Source organism: Panthera leo, chromosome A2 (genome assembly GCF_018350215.1).
Source record: "Panthera leo isolate Ple1 chromosome A2, P.leo_Ple1_pat1.1, whole genome shotgun sequence".
Lineage (NCBI taxonomy): Eukaryota > Metazoa > Chordata > Mammalia > Carnivora > Felidae > Panthera > Panthera leo.
Window position 1 is genome coordinate 147,335,998 of NC_056680.1, and position 25,098 is coordinate 147,361,095.

Sequence of the window (25,098 nt, forward strand, 5' to 3'; positions counted from 1 at the left end):
TCTTCCAAGCAAAACTACTAACATCACCACTAAGCACCTCTGCTAATTAATCAACAGTCATTGGTTCATGTCCCCCAAAGCCCGTAACCAAAGAAAATGCCACAAGGATTTAGAAAACTGTCCAATACCCCACTGCAGTGCCACTCAATGACTGTGAGTCCATGCCGGGTCTGTCCCCCATATTCTGCTTACTCACTGAAAGAAGTTTCAATACTATCACTCTGTTTCTTTTCCTCTCAATACTAAAAAGGGGGGGGGGGGGGAATGGCCAATGTACGAGCAGGTACTAATGATACATTTGAACTTTGAGCAAATGTCCATTATTGATTTGAAAGGCCTAACCCCCATTTTTCACTCGGGCCTAAAATTATTCTAATTATTTGAGTTTGGTATCTAAGTCGCTTGACCAATTTTCAGGGAGTTTCATTCATTTTCAGGATTTTAGCCACAACTGAGACTCTCAACCTTATAAACTGCTACGCTGTATTTTAAGTATGGGGAAGCTACCAGAAAAGCAACTATCTGTTTTTAAAAATCATATCCCTCAACCGATAATGAGGAAACATCATTTCAAATAGTCATGCTGTATCAAGCCCATGCCACCCATAATGTGCTAAATGTTGTTGGATAAACATATTAAGGTATATCGTAAAAAGAATTTACACACAAACCTTTATGAGAAAACTTATTTATTCCCACATGAGGCAGAATCTAAAATGGTCAAGAAGGAAAACCAAAATCAAAGAGCCATTTAGAATGTGAATTCAAAATAATTGGAATGATGTCTCACTTAAATGAGAACAAAACAAAGAGCTTTCAAACACATGCCATAACAGACATTCAAAGCTCAAATGCATCAAGAGAATCTTCTAATAATTTTCTTTTCTCCAGTTACCAAGAAAACTTATAATAATCCTTTTCAAAAGTTTATTTGATATTCTGGTGGGTTTTAAATGTCTATATTTCAACACAGTTGGAATGTGGTTACCCATTTATAGGCAGATTTGTATGTGACTGGACACTCCAAACCTGCTTTTTCCATATGGATAGAATAGATAAGACTAGACATAGATAGAAATAAATATGTAAAATATTCAGAGAGAAAATTTTTTTAATTATTCCATTTATGCAGTGGCCAGATTTCTGGCAAATGTAACCAGTTAAAACAAAGTATTGATTTCAAGTAAGATTTATTTTTTAATTCTTAGCAATGGGGGTGTCAGGGTCTCTAAACCTGATTATACATGAGTTTTATGTGCCTTCAGATCCTTATTCATAAAATTGCATGTAAAATAAGATAAAAAATCAGAACCCAAGTTTTACATCCAGATAAACACACCTTTTCAAGTATAACTTGTCAACAGGAGATAGCCCTCCCTCAACAACCAGAAAAATTTTTGATCTTCAGACTTTGGAAGAAGTGTTTACACACTTTTTTCACCCAAAGACAAAAAAGAAACAGATACATGGAAAGTTCAATTTGACTTAGGGAATGAGCAGGAATAATTAAGCACAAGGTACATAGCTGAAGTGTTGAAGTATTTATTAGTTGTATGCAATAAATGAATGGGTATTAGACTTCTGAAGAATCCTGTAATCCTTTGCAGACAACATGGATAAACTATGCAATTCATTAGAACCAAAAGAATAACATTTGGCTTACAAACCTTGGAGTAAATAGTCAAGGTAACTAGAAGAATGGAACTTTGACCACAAATGGAGAAATAACGGATGAGAAGAAAAGAACTGTCATCATTTAAAAACCAAATTTTTTTTAAGGTTTATTTATTTTTGAGAGACAGAGACAGAGTATGAGCAGGCGAGGTGCAGAGACAGAGAGGGAGACACAGAATCCAAAGCAGGCTCCAGGCTCTGAGCTGTCAGCACAGAGCCCAACGTGGGACTCAAACCCATGAACCACAAGATCATGATCTGGGCCGAAGTCAGACACCTAACCAACTGAGCCACCCAGGTGCCCCAAGAACTATCAGCATTCAGATGACTGACAAGGGTGAGATTAGGTGACAATAACGAGACTTGGAAAAAGAGGCCTGGTTTTAGTGAAATATGGAATATATTATGTGGAAATTTCGAAAACTAAGAATGATCAGAATAAGCCTCAATAGGCTTTGGGGGAATGTTTTACTCTAATATTATCCAATTATAGTCTCACAATACATGACATAAAGGCAGAATGAAGTTAAAAGCACAGTGTTTAAAAATAGCTCAGTTGTTGGAGCACTTGGGTGGCTCAATCGGTTAAGTGTCTGACTCTTGATCTCCGCTCGGGTCATGATTTCACAGTTCGTGACATCAACCCCCACATCGGCCACTGCACTGACAGCCCAGAGCCTGCTTGGGATTCTCCTCCCTCTCTCTCTGCCCCTCCTCTACTCGCACGTGAAAATAAACTTTTGAAATAAATAAACTCTCTCTTGAAAATAAACAAACTTTAAAAACAGCTCAATTGTTTTTAATTTATAAATCTGTCACTGTCTCACAGTTATTTAAGTGCAATTTATTATTCCTGGTTTGAAATATAGGTAATGATTAACTCTCCTCATCTCACCCACCAATACTCCAAATTGAGACAACAAACAACTGAGAGGTCATCATGTAAAAGGGATATACTGGCTTTGGTCAGAGTAAGGAATTGAATTTTTTTTTTTTTTTTTTCCGTTTTTCTCAGCTCTTTAAAAAAAAAAAAAAAGAAAAAGCCAAGCAAGTGTCGAATATCCAAAATTCCTATGACACCAGACTTCAAACTGTGGAGTGGATATTTTTAAATGAGGATCTTTAAAGGACTCCCAACTTGGGTTAGATAGAAGCAAGTAGTATTTCCACACAAATGCATTCCTTTGAGATGCGTTATCTCTGGGATATGCATTGCAAAGCATATGAAATACCAAATGTCCAGCTCGCTCACTTTAACACACACATACACACACACAGCATGCAGTCATGCCCAGCCATCTGAGTGCTACATGCCTTGAGAGAGATCTAAGGCTGCAACAAATTAAACTAGATCCTATTTCTTTAAGGCCCAGAACTGAAAAGAACTGCTGAATACTAGTGGTGAACCTGTACCCCTTTGATCTTCATTGTAACAAAAAAGCAAGATGACATATGCTCAAATGAAAAATCATTTATAATGGATGAAAGAAGGACTATTCTTTCTTTGAATTTATCTGTTCGGAAGGGAACAGGGTGGGGGAGTTTTGGAGGGGAAAAATAAATTCTCAAAACACAAAACAATCCTTATGAGATAATAATACCAATAATGGAGTGGAGCGAGGAGCCAAGCAGAAAGAAAGGATGTAAGGAAAATCACTTCAGCCTCCACTAGAAAGGGGAGAGATTCTAATCTAACAAATGGGTGGGAGACAATTTCTCATTTAAGTGAGATTAATCGTAAAAGAACCCGATTATGCTGCAAAGTTGCAAGCAGAAAGCACGGTACATCATGGATTAACCCTGCACTACTGTGACTCTGGAATTCATTTCAAAATGACTGCATTTTATTACTGCTTTCCAGCTACAATTTACTACTTTGTAAGATATAAATATTGGGAGTAATAAATTTGTCTAGTTGCTGCCTTTAAACATTAAAATTGAACTTAATTAAATGCATTATTCACAGGGGACACAGTTCCCCTAGCTAGCCCCTCAGTTTAGTAAAGTGAAGTTTTTTACTGAGTTTGTGTTATTTATAGAAATCTCTAAAAACATCTGTGGCTGACATTTTTCACCTATGGCACAGCCTATCAGCACCCAGCCATATTAATGCCATACTAACAAACTGTTTTATCATCAATACTTTTTTCTTATTTTGAGAGAGAGAGAGAGAGAGAGAATGAGTGGGGAAGGGAAGAAGGAGAGATAGGGAGAGGGAGAGGGAGAGAGGAGAAAGAGAGAATGAGTGGGGAAGGGAAGAAGGAGAGATAGGGAGAAGGAGAGGGAGAGGCAGAAGGAGAGGGAGAGGGAGAGGGAGAGGGAGAGGGAGAGGGAGAGGGAGAGGGAGAGGGAGAGGGGGAGAGGGAGAGGGAGAGAGGGAGAGAGTCTTAAGCAGGCTCCATGCTCAGCGCAGAGCCCGACATGGGGCTCGATCCCACAACCCTGGGATCATGACCTGAGCTGAAATCAAGAGTCAGACACTCAACCAAATGAGGCACCCAGGCGCCCTCTCATTCTAAATTTTTTTTAACTTTTTTTATTAATGTTTTATTTTTAAGACAGAGAGAGACACAGAGCATGAATGGGGATGGGGCAGAGTGAGAGGGAGACACAGAATCCGAAGCAGGCTCCAGGCTCTGAGCTGTCAGCACAGAGTCCGACGCGGGGCTCGAACTCACGAACTGTGAGATCATGACCTGGGCTGAAGTTGGATGCTCAACCGACTGAGCCACCCGGGCACCCCTAAATGTTTTTTAGCCAAAAGGATACTTTTTTTTAACCAAGAGAATAACTCAACAAAGTCAATGATTTTGTCAGTTGAATCACAACTTACATTTTTAGGAATCGGTGTATACAGAAGTGGAATACAAGTTCTAGACTAGAAGAACTTTTGGAATAAGTTGATATGATATGTGTTTAGGCTCAGACTTGTGCAATGCTCTGCAAACATCCATGACATTCCTAAGTGTCCCAGATGACACAAGGTGCTGGAGAAACAGATGTTCACCTCATTGCCCCTGTCCTCTAAAAGCTCACATCTGCTGGGAAAGTGGAGTGGGAACACAGAAGAAGGATAATAAATTTCACAGTGGATGGAGAAACATTAACAAAAAATGGTTCCAAAAGATGGGGCTCAAGAAAGTGTCAATATGGAAAAGACGTACATGCGTATTTGCAAGCAAAGGCATTAAAGCATGGAGGGGTGGTAGCATGAAAGTACATGGCAGGGTCAGCAACCTACCAACGGTTCAGGGCAGTGGTGTCTATGCCACACTCAGAAATATGGCCAAACATGACGTGGCAAAACCGTGCAGGGACAGACTATGAAGATACGCCTTGCTACCATACTGAGCCTCCAGCTTTACCTGGAGACCAAGATGAGCTGCTGCAGGACTTCTTGCATGGGAGTAACACATCAGCGTTTCATCTGAGACAAACCAAACCACTCCAGAGGCCACACGGAACATGGAGGCAGACTACCTGGGATATGCTTTCAGAGATACAGGCTAAATGTCATGAAGACCCAGACAAGGTCTGTGGCGGCAGGTTTGGATTCCAGAGGTTTAAGGAAGTGGAATCCGTGGACTGTGGAAGAGGAGACGGGAATGGCAAGGAGGACAACCAGATTTCGGATATAGATGGCGGTCTCACTCACTGAGAAAGAGAACAGCAGTTTCTGCTGAAGTTAGCGGGTGAGAAGAGAACACTGGTTAAATGTTACATGTTGAAAAATACAGCCTGAGAATATACATTCTGAAGTTATTGGTCTATAGCTGATGGCTGGAGCCATGGGTGTGATGAGACTGTAAAGAGAGAGTACAGAGGTTGAACAGGAAGTACTCACAGGAATCTGTGACGAGCAAATGAGATGATGTGTGTGAATGCATTGCAAGCTGTGCCTTTGAGACACAGGTACAAAATATCAGTATAATAAATAACATCGGGTAATAAAATGTCAGTGCCCGTACTCTTTTATCAATCATCTCTACTGATTCGTCTTTTTATGAGCAGTTCTATGTATTATGGGATACGGACTTAATGATTAGAATCTGAAGTATGACAGAAATTTAGGGAGTACAGTTTATTAAAACATACATTCCCACAGATTACACAGAAGCCCACGACCCCCAGATTAGAACCACAGACAGTAAAGAGCCCACTACAACAATGAAACAGATGTTAGCCCGTTTCCCCAAAATGTAGTATGAACAGTAGTTTCATGGAAAATCATAAATTTTCTCCAAACTGCTGATGCTTCTGGCCCCTTCCCCAGCTGCCTTTATTAGCCACAATGAAGTGAAATGGGAAATCTCCTTTACTCTTAAGATACACACCAAGTCCCTGGAAACTCTCTATTCATTTCTAACCTCTCGCCAGCCATCAACAAACTCTGCTTCTAATCAGATAGGTGCCTGGTAATTTGATCAAATATGTAACCAACTTCAGCCCCTTCCAAGATTACAACACTGAACCTTGCTGAAGCATTTATAATAGGGTCTAACAGCTACCGCCAAGCTGCATGGAAGCAACTGGTTTAAAACAGCTTGAATTTCTAAAACAAGTGGTATTTTTCAAAAGCTGAAAGACACTGTTAAAATAGCTCTATCACTTATGTATCTATTAAATTGTTTGAAATTGGCAATCTTTAATATAAGGCTCTTCTTGGAATTGGATGTCCATTTCCAATGTCAGAACAGATTTCAGAAGCACTGGAAGAACTCACCCTTCAGTAAGACTCAAAAGTATGTTTTGGCAAGAAAAACGCAGTCCATCTGATAGAAAAACCAATCTGTCAGATACATTTTAGACTTCATTTTAACTTTTTTAAAAGGTTTCATCCTTCACAAGAAGTATGTTAATGTACCCCTAAAGTCAACGATATCCATATCCTGAAGGATCTTCTAACATATGTAAGTATTCATATAGCAAATCTATTGATTGATACAGTTGAGAAAAGGACCCATGAAGCAATTTCAGCCTTTTTATCTCTAAGAAGCACAGAACTTGCAGAAGAGTCCCACAGAAAGACTAGACTAGGATCTTTAGCTGGAGGCCTGACGAGGAAGGTATCCTAAGGGAGGAGGGCAGGCCCAGGCAAGAAGGAAGAACTAGAACATGGAAGAGAATTAAATCAAGGATAAGGAAGAAAAACAAAAAGAAGTTTGGGAGACATGAGTGAAAGCTGAAGGTGGGACAGAGGTATCAGGAAGGGGGCAAGCGAGTCAGGTAAGAGGCATCAACATCTGCTTAGCAATGAAGATGCACCTGCTCAGGACACTGGACTGGGAATTCCATCGCCTCTCACCTGACCATGTTCACCTTAGCTGCTTCAGAGCCCTACTCTAAAGAATAAATCGACTCGGCATTCACACAGAAGAATGTAGAATCTCAGTAAATCCTGTCACTGAGAAAATGGAGGCCATTAGGCTGCAAACTTCTCTCCCTTCAGCTTACATTTCCTCACATGATCCTTCCTTTCCTCCTTCTCTCACTCTGGAGAGGAAGACCCTCAACTCTAAACTTGGATGTACTCCCAAATTTCTGAGATTTTGCTCTATCAATTTATCACCACCTTTCTTGCATTTTTGATCCTTCTCTTGCCATTGGGGCTCCTTCCCTTAACTCCCAAATACATCAACCTCTTTAAAGAAAATCTCCCAATGCAAAGTGGTGCAGCCACATTAGAAAACAATATGGAGACTCCTCAAAAAACAAGACAGTGTGAGTCATCTTTGTAATGCCAAGAGCACTAATGTAACGCTCAGCACATAGAAAGCACTATATTAATGTGGGAAAACACTAGACAAGGAATGTCAAGGGCTGGTTCAAGCCATGACTCAGTCACTTCTGTGGTAGTAGTGATTTCCACCAAGCCACCTAATGTTTTGATTATCAGTCCCCTCCTCAATAAAATGTAAAATAAGAATTCTTTAATTTGAGGGTATCCAAAGGACCAAGAGAGAGAATATATATGAAAGTTCTTTGGAAAACCGGTATTATGCAAACAAACATAAGACAGCATTACTAGAATGTTTTAAAACACAATGTATATTGATAAAGATTGAATTTTTTCTCCAAAAGAAATGCTGCTATAAATGATTAAGTACTGGCAACAGAAACTGGATGAGACAAAAACATCAAAGAGGTCTGCTCACTGGTAATATTTTATCTCTTTAAGATTATGCATTGCTTTATCATACTGAAATATAACATGTTAATCACAAAATATTAAACTAGATTTTAAAACACAGTATTTTGTAGGGGCACCTGGGTGGCTCAGCCGGTTAAGTATCTGACTCCAGCTCAGGTCATGATCTCACAGCTTGTGGGTTCGAGCCCCGCTTTGGGCTCTGTGCTGACAGCTCAGAGCCTGGAACCTGCTTTGGATTCTGTGTCTCCCTCTCTCTCTGCCCCTAACCCACTCTCATTCTGTCTGTCTCTCTCAAAAATAAATAAAACATTTAAGAAACAACATTTTTTAAATGCAGTATTTTGTAGCCTTCTGTAACTTCAGGCATTAATTTGGGTAAACAGTCATTATATTACACTCCTATACCTAAATGCTCAGTTATACTTTCAACGTAAATGTCAATTACATGAAATAGCTTTTGAAAAAGCAGCTTTCATTTTTTCTTATGATTCACAGTTAACAATCTACATTCTCACTGACCAATGTAAACGAGCTTGTACATTTCAAGTTTTATAAGAAGAGTATCTTCAATGCCACCCCAACCCCCAACACACACACACATTTAACACCATGTCTGCCTTACTTCTGAAAAGAAGAAACCCACTGTGCAGCAGGCAGTGTGAAATATAATGCAGCTTTACACTGCATTATGAAAGCAAGAAAACAGCCAGCTGTGAGTTAGAAATAGAACAAAATTTCGAGTTGCAAACCCAAGGGACCTTTAGGTAACATTGAAAGTGTTCCTTAATGATGAATAGCTGATTTCATTTCAGACCCACTATGAACACTGTAGGATATATTTAACATTTTAATTTTTGGTTTCAAAAGCAATAAACCTGTTGGTCAGACGGAAGCTTGGCGGTCACAGCGGCCGATCTATCAATCAATCCCACATGGCTGGGCTCCACCAGCAGCCCCTGACACCAATTAGGAAACTGAAATAGCGAACTGCTGCCACCAGGTTACAGTTTTGCCAATTAGAGCACATCCTGGGTGAGAGCGACCAATGAACACTGGAACCCAGGGTCAAGAAAGAGAGGTGAAAAGCACCTTGTGTAATGTGACATGAAAAAGAAAGATTGCAGGAGGGACACAGGAAAGAAGCAAGACAGTCTGAAATCAAACAGTACATTTTATTGTTCACTTGTCAAAGACATGCAGGCACTAAGACAAAGCAAAAGCAAGGCACTTCCCTTGGTCTCTACCCTGGAAGGAACTGCTTATTGGCCAGCACAACTCGGGAGCCCATCACTCTCGTACATGAGCACAGAACCTGCCATCTCCAACTGTTCCCTTTTAGTCAGGATTCACAAGTTAAGGCAGCTCATGCAGGGTCTGAACGTCAAAGGCAGACCACTGATAGACCCATATCAAAGTGCTGGAAGGACACTATTTCAGATCAGGCTCATTACTGGCACGCAAAACTTATCCACTAAAATTTCTCTTTTTTACATCCTACAAAATTTTAAGGACCTCCTTTCAATTTTTCCACCTGAGTTTCTCTTCCAAGCCACAGCTTATCACCCTGGCTTATGAAAACGTCATAAAATCTAAGGACCTCAAAATCTTCCCCCTGGAGTCCCTTCATCTAGCCACTGTGTCCTGCCTCAGAATACCTTCTCTTAATTCCATTTAATCTTCTGGCTTTGAGGGACTCCCAGCTGATCCTTTCTGCTCTGTGTCATCTGAAAAAGCAAAAGGCAAAAGCAAGGTTTTCTGACATGAAACCCTTCCAGAATGTGGAAGTTTGGGACTTACAGCTTTCCTTTTCAGAATCAGATATAACCCTGGGTCTTGATGAGTTTCACAAGCGTGAAACAGACAGACAACAACGGTAGGCAAGAACATCCTAAACGTTCAAAAGAACTGTGATTTTTCAAATGCAAAAGTGCTATTATTCATCTATCAACTGAGTCACAAGTGTTATATTTTCCACAGGATCTGATGTCAGTCTCACTGTGCTGACTCAAATTCAACTCTGGTAGCTTTCCGTTCTGCTGCCATCAACTCTGCCACGTTTTTACAAGAATGAGCCCAAGCAATTCTACAGGTGTGCACTCAGCATGCTACACACATCTGTATCTGCACAACAAGGGTGTACTTCAATGATGGACACTGAAAGCATCAGTCAGAATTTATCATAGGTAGCTTCTAAATTGTTCTAGGGCCCTACATAAAAGATATTTTTCCTCTAGAGAGGAGGTTGTCAACCTTGGTTGCCCACTGGAATCACCTGGAAGCTTTGAAAACCTGCCACATCCTAGGTCCCATCCTGCAGAAACATGGATTTCATTGGTTTGGAGTGATATCTCGAGATTCCTTTTTTTTTTTTTTTTTTTTTAAATGTAAAGCCCTAGTCTGACTTGGTCCACATCTGGATTTCCTTCCCTCAAAAGATACCAGAGGTCAAAACACCACACAGCTGAGCCAAAGATCACAAGTATTTCAAAGGTTTATGGCACACAGGCATACATATGGCAAGAGAGTCTATGGGCAAGGGGGCCACAGGCAAAAGGGCCCTCCTGTGGGTGCAAGGAGACACAAGAGGGCAGGTGCTGGGCATATATACATGGAACTACAGCATACCAGTGGGATTTCTGAATGATGCTGGCTGAGGACTAACTTCAGGTAGTCCATTCCAGTTGTGGGGAGGGAGATATCAAAAGGACAGGATAGGGTGCACTGCTCGGTCTTGCTGGGAGTAAGAGAAGTGAGTAAAAGCAGCAGCATCTGACATCCTTGTTGATGCTTAAAGGTGTGACAAAATATCATTCTGCTGGCCATGACTTCTCGTGCCCAACTCTTATTTCTCTACATAGCCAAGTAGAGAAATACCACGACTCTAAGAGTACTTCTCAAACTTTAATGTGCATATTCACCTGGGGATCTTGTTAAAATGCAGATTCTGCCTCAGTAGGTCTGAGCTGGGTCAGAGAGTCTGCGTTTAACAAGAAAAAATGATGCTGCTGCTCCAGGGACCACTCTGGCCCCATTCCCCTCAACAGTCTCCCCTTGAGTTACAGGCCTCTCACAAATGAAACGCCCACGGTGGCCTCTGACTTACACGTTCTGCGTCTCTTTCGAGCATCTGTGGGTACTGGCAAAACTGACAGTCCTGGGGATGGGGCACAGACAAGTGGAGAAATGCTGCAGGCTGCAAGGCTCCATCATCTTACTCCATATTATAGCTCCTCCAATATTGACTGCATGTCTTATGTATCGTCTGTCTCCCACTAGTATGTAAACTCAAAAAAAGGAGCACCGTGTGTATCACACTCCCCATCATAGCCCTGGAGCCTTCTGACACGGAGGAGGCACCCAAATTTGCTGATTCAAGGAGGGACTGGATGAGAGGATGGGGGTACCACGTGTCACGCTAGTGCTGGGTTACCCTAGTCTGTGCTACCAGTTCATTCCAGGCAAGGACAAGTGGGGCAATAACCTTAGTCTTGAATTCTGGCCAGTACTTAGGTAGGTCTGCCTGGCAAAGGGTACAAGAGGATTAATTTCTGCACCTTCTCAATTCTATTTATAATAACACAGGGGGTATACAGTGTCCAGCACAACAGGAGACAAAACAGAAGAGGTATAACTGGAGGGAGACCATTTTTTTCCTCTTCAGTTTCCCTCAATTGCCATAATGAACTTGCCTGGCATAAGAGAACTTGAGAAAGAAAGGGAGGCAGCCTCTGGAAAGTACAACCTAAGCATAACCCTGAATCTAAACTCCACAGGATCCCCAAAGGACCATGATGAAATGGCAAAGGAGAAACTCTGAGCCTCAGGAAAGGTATTAATCCATCCTCAGAATTCAATCACTCATAAATGCCTCCTAGCAAAACTACTGAAGGTCTCACAAAATTAGAAAACTAACAAAATTAGAAGTGCAAGTACCTGAGGCAGCATATAAGCAAGTGTGAAACCAGTGAAACCCAGATTTCACTCACTAGCATGAACCCAAAACGCCAGCACTGATCTGCAATGATTTTCAAATTGTAGGTTGCTACCCATTAGTGGACTGTGAAATCGTATTAGTGGGTCAAAACCCACTGTTTTTGAAAATGGAAACAGAAGAAAGTAGAAAAGATGAAGGCAGAAAATGGAATAAATAAAATATGGTATTCTTTCCTGTGTTTCAATTAATTTATCTGTGGGCGGTGGGTCATAATTTAAAATGTATTATTGTAGGACACAATTAAAAACCCATCTACACCAGGGAGGGCCATATTTTACATAGCATCACACCTAAATAAGTCCTGTTCACAAATTAAGAGGGCACATTTATACTACAGGGATGGTATGCATAGTAACTCCAAGCATGGGTCTGGGGCCAAAGTGATTGCCTGGTGACTATGCGCAAATTACTTCACTTCTCTAAGCCTCAGTTACTCCAATCTTATAGGAGCGGTAATACTATCACCTCATGCTATAACAATTATATAAAATATATGTGGAGTTCTTGGCACAGAGCCTGGTACGACTGAGCGCTCGATAAAGTACCATTATCATCACTGCTTAAAGGTAGGTCTGATAACGTTTTTTTTCCATGATTTCAGTGGTAAAATACTAAGGAACAGGGGTTAAGGTAACTCATGCGAGCAAGACTGTGGCTCTAAATAAGTGAAAAATGAGGAACTCTTTTAATTCTGGGAGAATCTACTTGAAATAAAGAGCTTGCCACTGCAAAAGGGCACGACGGAAGAGTCACTAACTCACAGAAATGCCACCAAGCTAAGACACAGCAAAGAAAGAGAGCACAGGTCAATAAAGGCACAAATTAAATTCTCTCACCAGGACACCTGAATCTTGCTCTTCTTTTAAACTGCCACCAGGAGTTCTGACCCTGGCCCCCAAAGGTACGAAGGGCCTTAAGCTTGCCCTGTTGCCCAGTCTTATTCAAACGGTGAGGAACCGCAAGCTGCGTTCTTAAGAATCAGTTATATTAATTAGAAGCCCTGAAAAGCTGGACAGTGCTCGTAATTATTAAATCCAATATCAAAAAGGTAGGTGGATAATTACTATATTCGCTTCTCCAACTGGTCTTGATGAAACATGCTGACGTTATTCTCGACACAAGTGTTACCACTGGTAAAGCACTCAATTCGCTGGCATCTCATCAATGGTACACTTGAAACTCCTATTGCTTGCTGTTAAACTAACAGTTTCTATTAGGCTAAACACAGTTTGGTAGCCATTGTCAAGAAAATTGGAGTTGCTCAGGCATGGCGGCAGTTACTGATGTTATTTGTTTGGAAGCCTTGTGATTTAGTGAATCACTAGCAATTGTTAAGCAAGTAATTAAACTATAAGCCAAGACCTGTGATTTTCAGTCTTTTCAAAGCAATAATCATCAAAATTCCAAGTACCATTTAACTGATTCCCTTCTAAACATGCTGGCAACGTTTATGTTGTCATTCATCAGTTGTATAGTTTATAAAAACTAGATTATGGCCTTTATAGAAATCATGTGCTGCTCAACTACTCTGCTAAATAGGAGATGTTTAAAGGAAAAATTCACAAAAATTATTTAATGAGAAGTGGACACAAAGACTTTTGGATTTGTTCACGAATATGGCTATCCCAGGTTTAATAATAATTCAAAAGTCCTATTTTTAGGACTGAAATACTAAAATAACCAGACTATTGTTCTTATAACCTTTTCCAAATATAAGAATGCATTATATAAATTTCACAATTTCTCTAAGTGCCTTTAAAATTACAAGCAATTTAGTCTATGATTCATGTACCATACCAACTGCATGCAGTTTTGTTTTTTTTTTTACTTCGCATCTCAATTATATCTTAATATTATGGGGGCTGAAATGCATTAAATAAATCATATTTCACAGACTCCTGGTAAAGTAATAATACTTACATGCATTTTAGAAGAAATTGGCCTGCATTATAAATGTATTCATAATGTCATTACCTGCCTTTCCACGCTAACTGAAATATTAGGCAGTGGTGCCTACCGACTTCAAGCCACTGATGAAAGCTTTTAGTAAGTCTTACGCTTATTCTGGGGCTGGTAATCAGCTCCGTGAGCTAATATAATATAATCCAATGTTTACCAACAGCAGTTTATCCAAAATATAAACGAGCTCTTATAATTAGTGAAACACGATTAGTCTTTAAGATTTAATCTGGTGGCTAGTATTTCTTCACTGTGTTACATAAAGAGACTGGCTGATCTTTCATCTGTCAAAGGGCATTGCCTTTTCGAAGTACCTTATTATTGTCAAGTGTTTTACTTACCCAGCATACTGCCATTAAGGAAATTAATTCCTTAAAAATCTGTTACTTAAAAACAATATATCAGTGGTTTTATAAAATGACAGAAAAAAGAATTCCTAGCAAATACCTTCAACAAGTTAAGAAAATTCTTAGCATTTTAGAGACCTGCCAACACAGTTCTTCTCTCTTTCTAACTGTTAAATAGTAAATAATTGTCTTTGGTTTATATCCCTTTCTAAAAAACTTACAAGGCACTTTCATGTACATTATCTCCTATGATGTTTCCAATCATTCTGTGAAGTAGGTATCATGGCTATTAATTATTTCTACTTAACAGATGGAAATACTGAGGCTTGTGGATGTTAAATGACTTGCCCAAGGACATAAAGTTAATAATGTTAGGGATTCACACTCTTTCCCCCATGTGACATTGCACACTTGATACAGCTATTTCCAGAGCCTAAGAAAACAATCTGAGTAACCCATCAAGACAAGACAGAAATACAGACTGTACACAACTTGAAAATGGGCTGTTCCACTTGGAATTTGGTTTGGGGAGATCAATGAATCTCCTCTGAAAGAGGAGCCCGAGCTGTGGACTGCACAGCCAACATTCCCATGAGGCATGGGGTGCAGTGAACATGAATGAGTGTGTGAGAGTTGGGGGCTGGGGAAAGCAGGAGGAAACCTGGTAACAGCAGGCTATCCCTGCACAGATCCCATTCTGGATCTCTCAAAAAAGAAAGGACTTGGGGCGCCTGGGTGGCTCAGTCGTTTAAGCATCTGACTTCAGCTCAGGTCACGATCTAGCGGTTCGTGAGTCTGAGCCTCGCATCAGGCTCTCTTGCTGTCAGCACAAAGCCTGCTTCAGATCCTCTGTCTCCCCCAACCCCGTCCCTCCCCTGCTCATGCGTGCACGCTCTCACTCTCTCTCAAAAATAAACATTAAAAAAAAAAAAGAAAGAAAGAAAGAAAGGATTTGCTAAGATGGTGGAGGGAATATAATAACAAAGCATACTAACCCTTAATGAGATGAGTACTCACAAAAAGAAGAGGGCTTTGCACTGTTTCAAATACTGAGAACTGTCACTCACTCGCTTAAACATTAAAGAGTCTTTTGAACAAACAGGAAGGTTTGGAGAGGAGAAATGAATAGGGTATACTCAAGCATCAAAGTCAAGAGTCTGGGGGATAAAAAAAAAAAAACCCTTGAAGTCTCGTAATAAATTAAAAAACAGAACAAAACAAACAAACCAAAAAAAAAAAAAAACAACAACAACAACAACCCTGAAAGATATATTGGAACAAATGAGTTTGTGGTATTCTCATTTATATTAATTATCATCATAATTTCTTCCACGGTTCAAATTGATTAATTCAAATTTCTTTTCCCAGGAGCCCATCAACTAATAAGTAGTCCCTATGGACATATTCTCTTTTGAGGTAAACTATTAAGTAAACACACAGCTCCACAAATGTATCACATGGAAAATTACTTCCTCTAAGGAGCTAGCTATCTAAAAGGTGTGAGTGATAGAAAGCAGAAACAGAATACATTTGTCACTCCCATTAGCATTATTAGTGCTAATGAGAAAGTACATGAACAAGAACATACACCTCTTAATTTGAATGTGTTACAAATAGAGAGTAGATTAGTCACAGCTACCCAGATTAAATTTTAGCACTTAATACTGAAATACTACAAGAGGCAATGCTTACAGTGGTTTTGCAGCAGAATTTCAGCTATTTAATTACAGTTTTCAAACCATTTAACACCTCTTGGCACACAGAAGCTCGATGTGTGTATGAATGTGTGTTATTCAGACAGTTCAAGATTTTAGGTATAACTCAATTATCTGGCATCCCTGGGAAATAAAGTGCTCCATTTAAGTGCATTTTCTATATAACTGAAGCTTCTATCTTCATGCATCCTAAATCCCTGATTAAATCTGTGGCCATCTGTAAAGGAAATCTTTCCTCGGAGTATTTCATTTCCCTGTCTCCTTACAGGCAATTGGACAGAAAGTAGTGAAGTGCTTCCAAGTTGTTTTGCTTTATGGATGAATCAAGGCCATCATTAGGAATATTCACCAGGGGCACGTGGGTGGTTCAGTCAGTTAAGCGTCTGACTTCAGCTCAGGTCGTGATCTAACAGTTCATGAGTTCCAGCCCTGCGTCAGGCTCTGCGCTGACAGCTCAGAACCTGGACCTGCTTTGGATTCTGTGTCTCCCTCTCTCTTTGTCCCTTCTCGACTTGTGCTCTGTCTCTCTCTGCCTCTCAAAAATAAATAAACGATAAAAAAAAATTTTAAGGAACATTCACCACTGAAGCACTTTCATACATTTCTTACTTTCTATATTGTGTCTTTTCCTTCAATATCAAGCAGTTAGCAGTCATTTCTCCCAGGATCACAGTGATGGCTTCCAATTTACAGATTCCATTATTCACTCCAGTCTTGGGATTTGTTGCATCTTCCATGGACTGGTGGAGCAAATAACCAAACATGTTAAGAAATATAGTCGAGCCTTTCCATCTGGCAGAGCCATCAGCTCATAGGAAAGCCAAGATGGGCACCTACATGTACATCCAGAAGCTATGGAGGAAGAAGCCATCCAATGTAATGCATTTTCTTCTCAGAGTGCTCAGCTGCCAATACCACCGGCTCTCTGTGGTGCGTCCCACAGAGGCCCCCCGCCCAGCCTGGCCCAATAAAGAATGAAGACTGGGGTACAAGGCCAAGATTCATGTGCAATGTGGTGGCTGCAAACGCTCAGTGCCTAAGGGTGCAACCTATGGCCAGTTTGTCCATCATGGTGTTAACCAGCTAAAGTTGCCCCAAAGCCTTCTATCTGTTGCAGAGGAGTGAGCTGGACACCACTGTGGGGTTCTGAGAGTCTTGAACTCTTACTGTGTTGAAGAAGATTCCACGTGCAAATTCTTTGAGGTTATACTCATTGATCCATTCCATAAAGCTATCAGAAGAAATCCTGACAGCCAGTAGATCACCAAACCAGTCTATCAGCTCAGGGAGATGTGAGGGCTGACACCTGCAAGCCACAAAAGCCATGGCCTTGGAAAGGGTCACAAGTTCCACTAGACTATTGCTGGTTCTCGCCAAGTCTCATGGAGAAGAAGCAATACTCTCCAGCTCCGCCGTTACCACTAATATAAGTAATGCTTGTAAAATTCTTAACTAAGAAACAATTTAGGTCAAAAAAAAAAATACACACACACACACACACACACACACACACACTCTCAATAGGCATCAATAGGGCTAAAAATGGGGGCATAAGGAAAAAAGCATACAGTTTTATTATTCTTATTAGTACCCAAATTCAATGAGCAAAGTATTTTGCATTTACCCTGTCAGTTTCCATTTTTAGAGAAGACAGCAGGGGAACTCTTAAGGACCCCAGACTCCACAGGTAAGATCCAGTTCAAACACAACCAGAGAAGCCAATTTCTCAATGACGGATATCCTCTCAAAATAATGTAAAGCTGATGCTTCCCAATCATAAAGGTGGACCTTACTTTTAGGCGGGCCCATTTTCATCCCTTCTTACATGATTCCATCTGCTAAAGGTATCATGCTCTGTGTGTTCAAACCAAAAAGATTATGATGGGGCAGCAATTCTTTGGATTCTTTCCTCAAATTTGTGACTATATCCAACATAAGAAGTGGCCAATGTCACTACTTACAACACCAGTTCTTACCTTTGTAGTCATCCTCGAGACAGTACTTAAAAGAAGGCACTAGATTCCTTACAACTTCACACTGTGGGAGTGGGGGTGGGGGACTAGCTGCAGTTACTGCTTAGGCATCCCTATCTATGCACCACTCCCGAGGCCATCCTCAGCTATGCTCCCTCTGCTAAGACTCCCTGCTGCTCAGCATAACCACACTTCAGCTCACATCAATGCCTTTCCTTGTCCTCTTCAAAACATCCCCTCTGAGACCATCAGCCACTCACTGGAACAGCTACTCCTAGACTGGGGTTCTTTCTACAGGTGCTCTGCTTGTCTACATAGATTTGTAACTGGAGATTCCATCTCTTCAACCACAGCCTCATTTTCCTCTTTTTATCCTCCTTAACAAACTCTCTCAAACCTTCCACCTTCACCAACCAATTGCCCACCTCCTAGGGACGCCGGGTTCTCCACATTGCTGGGGACACCAAAAATTAGGAATTCAATCCTGTTCCCCTTAATGGCATCACCTCCTCTACTTTTTCTGATTGCGTTTCTGGCAAACCGCTGGGATAGATGGATGGTCAGACAGGGCAGGGATCTAGTCAGGGAGCATGAGGTGTTTATGAAGACAACAGGGCAACGTGGGAAAGCACTAACAACAGCACTTGGATTCCCATGTCCAACTGTGGAATCTCAATATAGATCTCCCAATCCTTGTTAACACTGCCAAACACAACTACGGGAATCGTTATCTACAGAAACGTAACAGGACTACACTGATGAGGTTACAGAGCACATGTCTCATCTCTATGAACTTCCAGAACAAACCTCTGAAGTAACTATGGTCATTTGAAAGATGAGGAAACAGATTCAGGGACACCGGATAGTGGCCGAAATCATTTATTTAATGAGAAGAGCTCGGGAGCAAGTCACCCTGAGTCATCTGACCTCCTCCAGTGTCACCCCCATAACAATTCTAGGCCTATATTTGTTGACAGGGACCATCCAGGAGGCACACACTTGTTTCTAATGAGGTCAAGAGATGCTTGGAGAAGGGAAGGCAGAAAGTCACACAAGGCAGAAGAGGGGAACACTATTACATTCATTAAAAAAATCCTTACAGTGACTTGTTTATCGTCCTTGATAAAGATGAGAACAAGTGTTGAAATAATTTATTTATGATGTATAACAGTTTAATGGAGTATAAAGTAGACTCTCTTTTTTACAGTTAGTGGGGTTCTTAATGTTGCCATATCCAGACTGAGCCTGTATCCTACTCATCCAGACTTTTGACAGAAGCATCAATTTTCTAAATTGTTCTCTAACAACTACAAGAAAGAAAATCACTCTCGGTGTTAATAATTGCAATTCTCTGAAGATACTAAAGAACCCACTATAATTTCACATCGTTGAATCCTGTGGCTTTATACATCAGAAGAATTTTCAGACAGTTTCTCCTGTGTGCTTTTAATATTAAAAGAAGATATCTATATGAAATACATTGAAGAGCTAAAAATGATATGATGGGATCCAGACTAGTATTACAGACTTGAAAGTGCTGTACGACAACATCCATAAAACATGAAGAGAGCAAAACACATCACACAAATGTCCTCTGAAAAAGCAAACAAGTACTTCTCTTTGTTCATAATGACAACAGGAAGAGTTAGCTAAATGAAGTTCACAGGTGAACCTCAATAAATAACAAACTGATGTTATTTATTAATAACAAAACCCACATTACGTATGATGTCTACTGCCAGGCATCTGATTGGCTGCAAGGGTCACAAAACTTCCAGACATGCAAGAGTGATAAACGGTTTAGTAGCAAATAGCGAGAAGAGACTCTAGCAAACAATAAGAGAAGAAAAGAGAAAGGATAAGGAATAAGCATGAATAGATCCTTAAAGAATAAACTACCAAATATCTAAAGTAATATTAGGAGCACAAAAATTTCTATTTACATATACATTCCAAATACTACATGAAGGTATTTCAAGGCACAAAGAATAACCAAGGGTCTCAAGTATGAAAATACTTAATGAAAAGAGACTAACATTCATTGTGAAGAAGAGATGAATTGTATCAATAAAGAAATTTTAAAAATTAATGGCCATGACTAGGGAATTGCCTTGATAAATTTTTTACAGTGTAAATCTACAATAATTTAGATAATGTGATATTAGTTCAAGAATTGGCAAATATAGCAAACAAACAGAATTCAACACCAGAAACAGCCTTAATTCTACATTAGAACTTGGGTATGAAATAGCCAAGATATCTCTGAGGAGAATGGATACATTATTTATTTTAAAAACTGCTACTGGCAAAACTGTCTAGAAAAACTTCATACCATATGCCAAAATAAATACAAGAATGAGTAAAAATTTCACTGTAAAAAACTCAGAACAAAGTAAAAAATAAAATAAAACTAATTAAATCTTACAGACGGACAAACCTTTCTAAGCATATACTCACTATAAAAAGTGATAGATTTGACTTTCTAAAAACTGAAACAAATTTTTTTTAATGTTTACTATTTTGAGGGGGGGGGGGGGGAGCAGAGAGAGGGAGACCCAGAATCCAAAGCAGGCTCCAGGCTCTGAGCTGTCAGCACAGAGCTGGAAGCAGGGTTCAAACTCCCAAACTGTGAGATCATGACCTGAGCTGAATCAGACACTTAACCGACTGAGCCACCCAGGCACCCCATAAACATAAAAATATTTGTAAATCCTGTAAAAAGGTTATGAACGGGCAATTCAAATTAGCAGTGTGTGTATAAAAACAAAAACATTCAAATATACCCTTTGACCCAACAAATTTGCTTCTAGAAATTTATCAAAAAAACAGAAAATACATCATGGATATCTGCAAAGATTTAGCCCACAGGTACATTCTCCTATCTTTGTTGATAAAATTTAATAAAACAGGAACAACATCCAAAAATAAGGAAATGGTCAAATATCCAAACTATACATCCATGAAAAGACTCCCACAGAAAAGTAATAATGAGAAAAAATATGCACAACCTATTTCTGTATTAAAAGATTTTAAAATAGTAATACAATATGAGCCCTAACCTGTACCCTCCTGCCCCACATGCACACTCCCCAAAAGTTTGTGTGTGTATGTATGCATATGTATGTCTACATATATAATGGCAAAAAACAGGAACCATACATAAAATATGAACAGTAGTTAGTCTTCAGGAGTGGTAGGGTATGGATATCTTGCTTTTTCAATATCATCAGTACAAATTTTTTACAATAAACATTTGGTTTTGTTTTATGTTGATGTAATCATCTATATATTACATAATTGTCTTCCAAAATGGAAGCCTACTCTAAACTTTCTTTTGTTGAACTCACTCCTTATCAAGACAGAGAATTTCTTCATTAACTTTATAGACAGTTCCTGTAACTTAATTCTCTTAGCTTACGAAAATTTGTCAGTTGATTTCCTTGGTTTTCTAGGTACAAAGCCTGCAAATAAGGGACATTTTACTTCCTCTATGTTTTCTCTTCCATTTTTTGCTCTTACCTAACAGTACTGGTTAGTACTTCCAGAACAAAATAAATAATGGACATCCTATGCTGCTCCTGACTTTAATGGGAATGCTTCTTTTAAATCACCATTAGGAATCACAATGGCATCTTGGATTTTAGGGGTTTCTTTCAAAATCAATTTTTAAAAAGGCTCATCTTAAGAGCATACACTGTTGCCTCAAACTAAAAGGAATTAATTAAATATGCACAATAATGTAAAATTAACCTGAAATAACACTTTTCAAATAAGGCATGGTATTCCAGAACTCTATATTTTGTGTCAAAGGAATATAACACAGTAGATTAAATTTCTTCAATACTGTGTGTATATTAACACACACATACACATCTGTCTCTACACAAACGCAAACACACACACAGACACACACACACACACACACACACACACACACACACACCCCAAAGGGGTTGTCAAGCCCCTAAATGAATTCCTGTATTTTACTGAAAGTTAAAATAATACACATTAGTAAATGACCTCAAACTTCTTTTCTTTAAACGTGATGTAAATGAAGAAAAGGGAAGAGACTGAAAGAAAACATGCAAGAGCAAGCTGGACACATAATGTTAACATGAAGAGTAAACAATCATTCGTCTAACACTCAAAGATGTAAATTCAAGCTGCATTAATAAAATTTGTTTTAAAAGAACTTTCAAAAAGAAAAATTAAGCTGTTTAGATAACTACTGAAGATGCACTAAAATGTAGACCACTGACAGTAGGCACACAAAAAGTGCTCACAATATCTTCTGAATTAAATTTGAAACCACAGGGGCGCCTGGGTGGCGCAGTCGGTTAAGCGTCCGACTTCAGCCAGGTCACGATCTCGCGGTCCGTGAGTTCGAGCCCCGCGTCAGGCTCTGGGCTGATGGCTCGGAGCCTGGAGCCTGGAGCCTGTTTCCGACTCTGTGTCTCCCTCTCTCTCTGCCCCTCCCCCGTTCATGCTCTGTCTCTCTCTGTCTGAAAAATAAATAAAAAACGTTGAAAAAAAAAATTTAAAAAAAAAAAATTTGAAACCACAATCTATGCCAGTCAGCAACTATACTAATAAGCACAGGAGATTCTATGATGCATAATCTTCAGAGGGCAGACTTACAAAGGTCACATAAACATTTTTATGGAAAATGATAAACAGAACCATCTGTATACACCCACTATCCAAAGAGCCACCAGGAATTATAAAATGGGTAAAAATAGGTATTACATCCAACACTGATAAGTTTATACTGATGATTACTATATTTGGTCTTGATAAGATATGTTCAGTTACCCATAGGAGAATAATTTGACTAAAAACTTTGGTTGGCCTTTTTTTGGGGAAAGAAAACAATGAGAAATTCAAGAGTATCTCAATATTTTTGGAATGTACCTGATTTGTTGAAAATCAGCACCAAAGAGGGCCTGGAACAGGGTAGCCACTCATTAAATGTTTTTTGGAATAAAAATCAGCCCATTTTAGAGCCTTATGATTGGAACATCACTTAAAACTCTTCTTGTGACCTTGGTCAGTTTGGCTGAGAGGCTGAGTTCATACTGGACTTTCATGTCATTTAAGGCTTCACTCTGTTGGAAATGCCAAAGGCTAAATTTATTCCAACAGGTCAGAATTAACTCCAAGAATTTAATGACTGATTCCATATTCTAATTTTATAAATATACAGGCAGAGTAAAAATTTGTATATATCAAGCTAAGGTCTAAAGTGAGAGGATTCTGGGGTGCCTGGGTGACTCAGTCGGTTGAGCATCTGACTTTGGCTCAGGTCATGATCTAACTGCTCAGGAGTTCAAGCCCCGCGTCAGTCTCTGTGCTGATAGCTCAGAGCCTGGAGCCTGCTTCAGATTCTGTGTCTCCCTCTCTCTCTGCCCGTCCCCTGCTGGCACTCTGCCTCTCTTTCTGTCTCTGTCTCTCTCAAAAATAAATAACCATTAAAAAAATTTTTTTTAATAAATAAAAGTGATAGGATTCTATTTCAGTGCAAACTTATCTCTCGTATTAGTGTGCTTATAGCCTGATACATATATTTTATTGTATAAATGGATGAGTGAATAAATGAACAAATTAACATTATAATCTGTTTAGATAATGTCTTTAATGAGAAGAAATGTCTGAATTGTATGTTCTTTTGTTTTTTAATGTTCAAATCCACAATAACCTTTATACCACCATCTTAAAACTTTTACCAAGCTATGTTTTATCAGTTGTCTATTCTACAAAAGAATGTACATGAATCAGCATTCACCACTTTTACCCATTCTTGAGACATGAGCTACTGAGTATTTATAAGATAGACCACTCTATTAAAATACTAGAAAATCTAATGAACACTGTTGTTTTTTATATAAAATTAATGTTTTAACACAAGCTGACAAAAAATAACTTAATAAAATAACTTTCTTACTTCACTACTATTAGTGCTTTAAATTTATTATGTAGTATCATAGTTGAAGGCATAATTTTATTAATCAAAAATTAAATGAAACAAACCATGTAGCACAAATAACCAGAAACAAAGGGTACGTTATCTCAATATCTAAGCACGCCTATTTGGCTTTTGTACTAATTTATTTTCCTTCCTGTTTCCTTACCAAAGCAAATTCAATAGTATTTTCACTTTATTTTAAAACTTTACACAAGAAGTTCAGGGAAAGAAAAGAAAAACAAACGAAAAATCTCTGATGGCATTAAGAATGCAAAATAGTTTTGGGCGCCTGGGTGGCTCAGTCAGTTGAGCATCTAAACTTCAGCTCAGGTCATGATGAGTTCGAGCCCCATGTTAGTCTCTGTGCTTACAGCTCAGAGCCTGGAGCCTGCTTCGGATTCTGTGTCTCCCTCTCTCTCTGCCCCTCCCCCACTCGCACTCTGAGTCCCTCAAAAATAAAAATAAATATTAAAAAAATTTTAAAAGAATGCAAAAGTTTCTAAAATTAGAGCCTTAAAAACTTGAGATATCAAGTTCAAAAGAAATAGGGAAATGAGAACCATAGTTTTAAGTTTAAATAAAGACCATTAAGTTTTACATTTAGTAGATACAGAAAGACTCAAATGTTTAGTGTAACTGCTGAGCACTTCAATTTATTTTTGAAAGTTGTATTTTCCAAGCAAAGTAAATTGATAGTGCACTAAGTATATCATTTATTTGACGGTGTTAAAATAATATCATTGCATTTGATAATATGGAACTACATGATGATTATGTTTAAGATAAGCACAAAAACCTGACGGCCAATTTTCAAATGTTAAACTGTAAAAGAAAAAAATCTATCAGGTACCCAATTTATATAATTAAACATTGAGTAAAGTTTGATTTCCTCTGGTGTGTGTCAGTTTAATTACTATATTTCAAATATGACATACAGATGATCAGTAAAAACTCCAAAAGGACTATCATCATAAAATAAAACTGTGACAGTGATCCCCCAAACAGTCACAAAACACAGCCCTTAGGAAAAAGACATAGGGGCAAATCCAAAGGTAAGAGGATAAATAAATACACAAATTTTGTAATGTCATTATCAAATAATAAAACTAATATTTTAAACAAACATACACATCAGGCTGAGAGATCCTATTTTGGAACTTCCTTCCTAGCCTTCCAAAAACTCAAGAAAATTGGTCTAATTACTTTACAGTTACTCCTTGTATCGAATTGAAAATATTATTACAGTTCTATCACCCAATAGCCTTGATTCTAAATGACTTCAGCCTGTTCCCAAAATATCAAATCTATTCTCAGCTGATGAAG

At 39.1% G+C, this 25,098-nt stretch overlaps 1 protein-coding gene and 1 pseudogene across 3 annotated transcripts in view; one reads left to right on the forward strand and one right to left on the reverse strand.

Annotated features, from left to right (window-relative positions):
• CHCHD3 (coiled-coil-helix-coiled-coil-helix domain containing 3) overlaps positions 1-25,098 on the reverse strand; it is a 280,347-nt gene that overhangs the window by 124,946 nt on the left and 130,303 nt on the right. The window lies entirely within an intron of this gene.
• On the forward strand, positions 16,666-17,265 carry LOC122213634 (annotated as a pseudogene).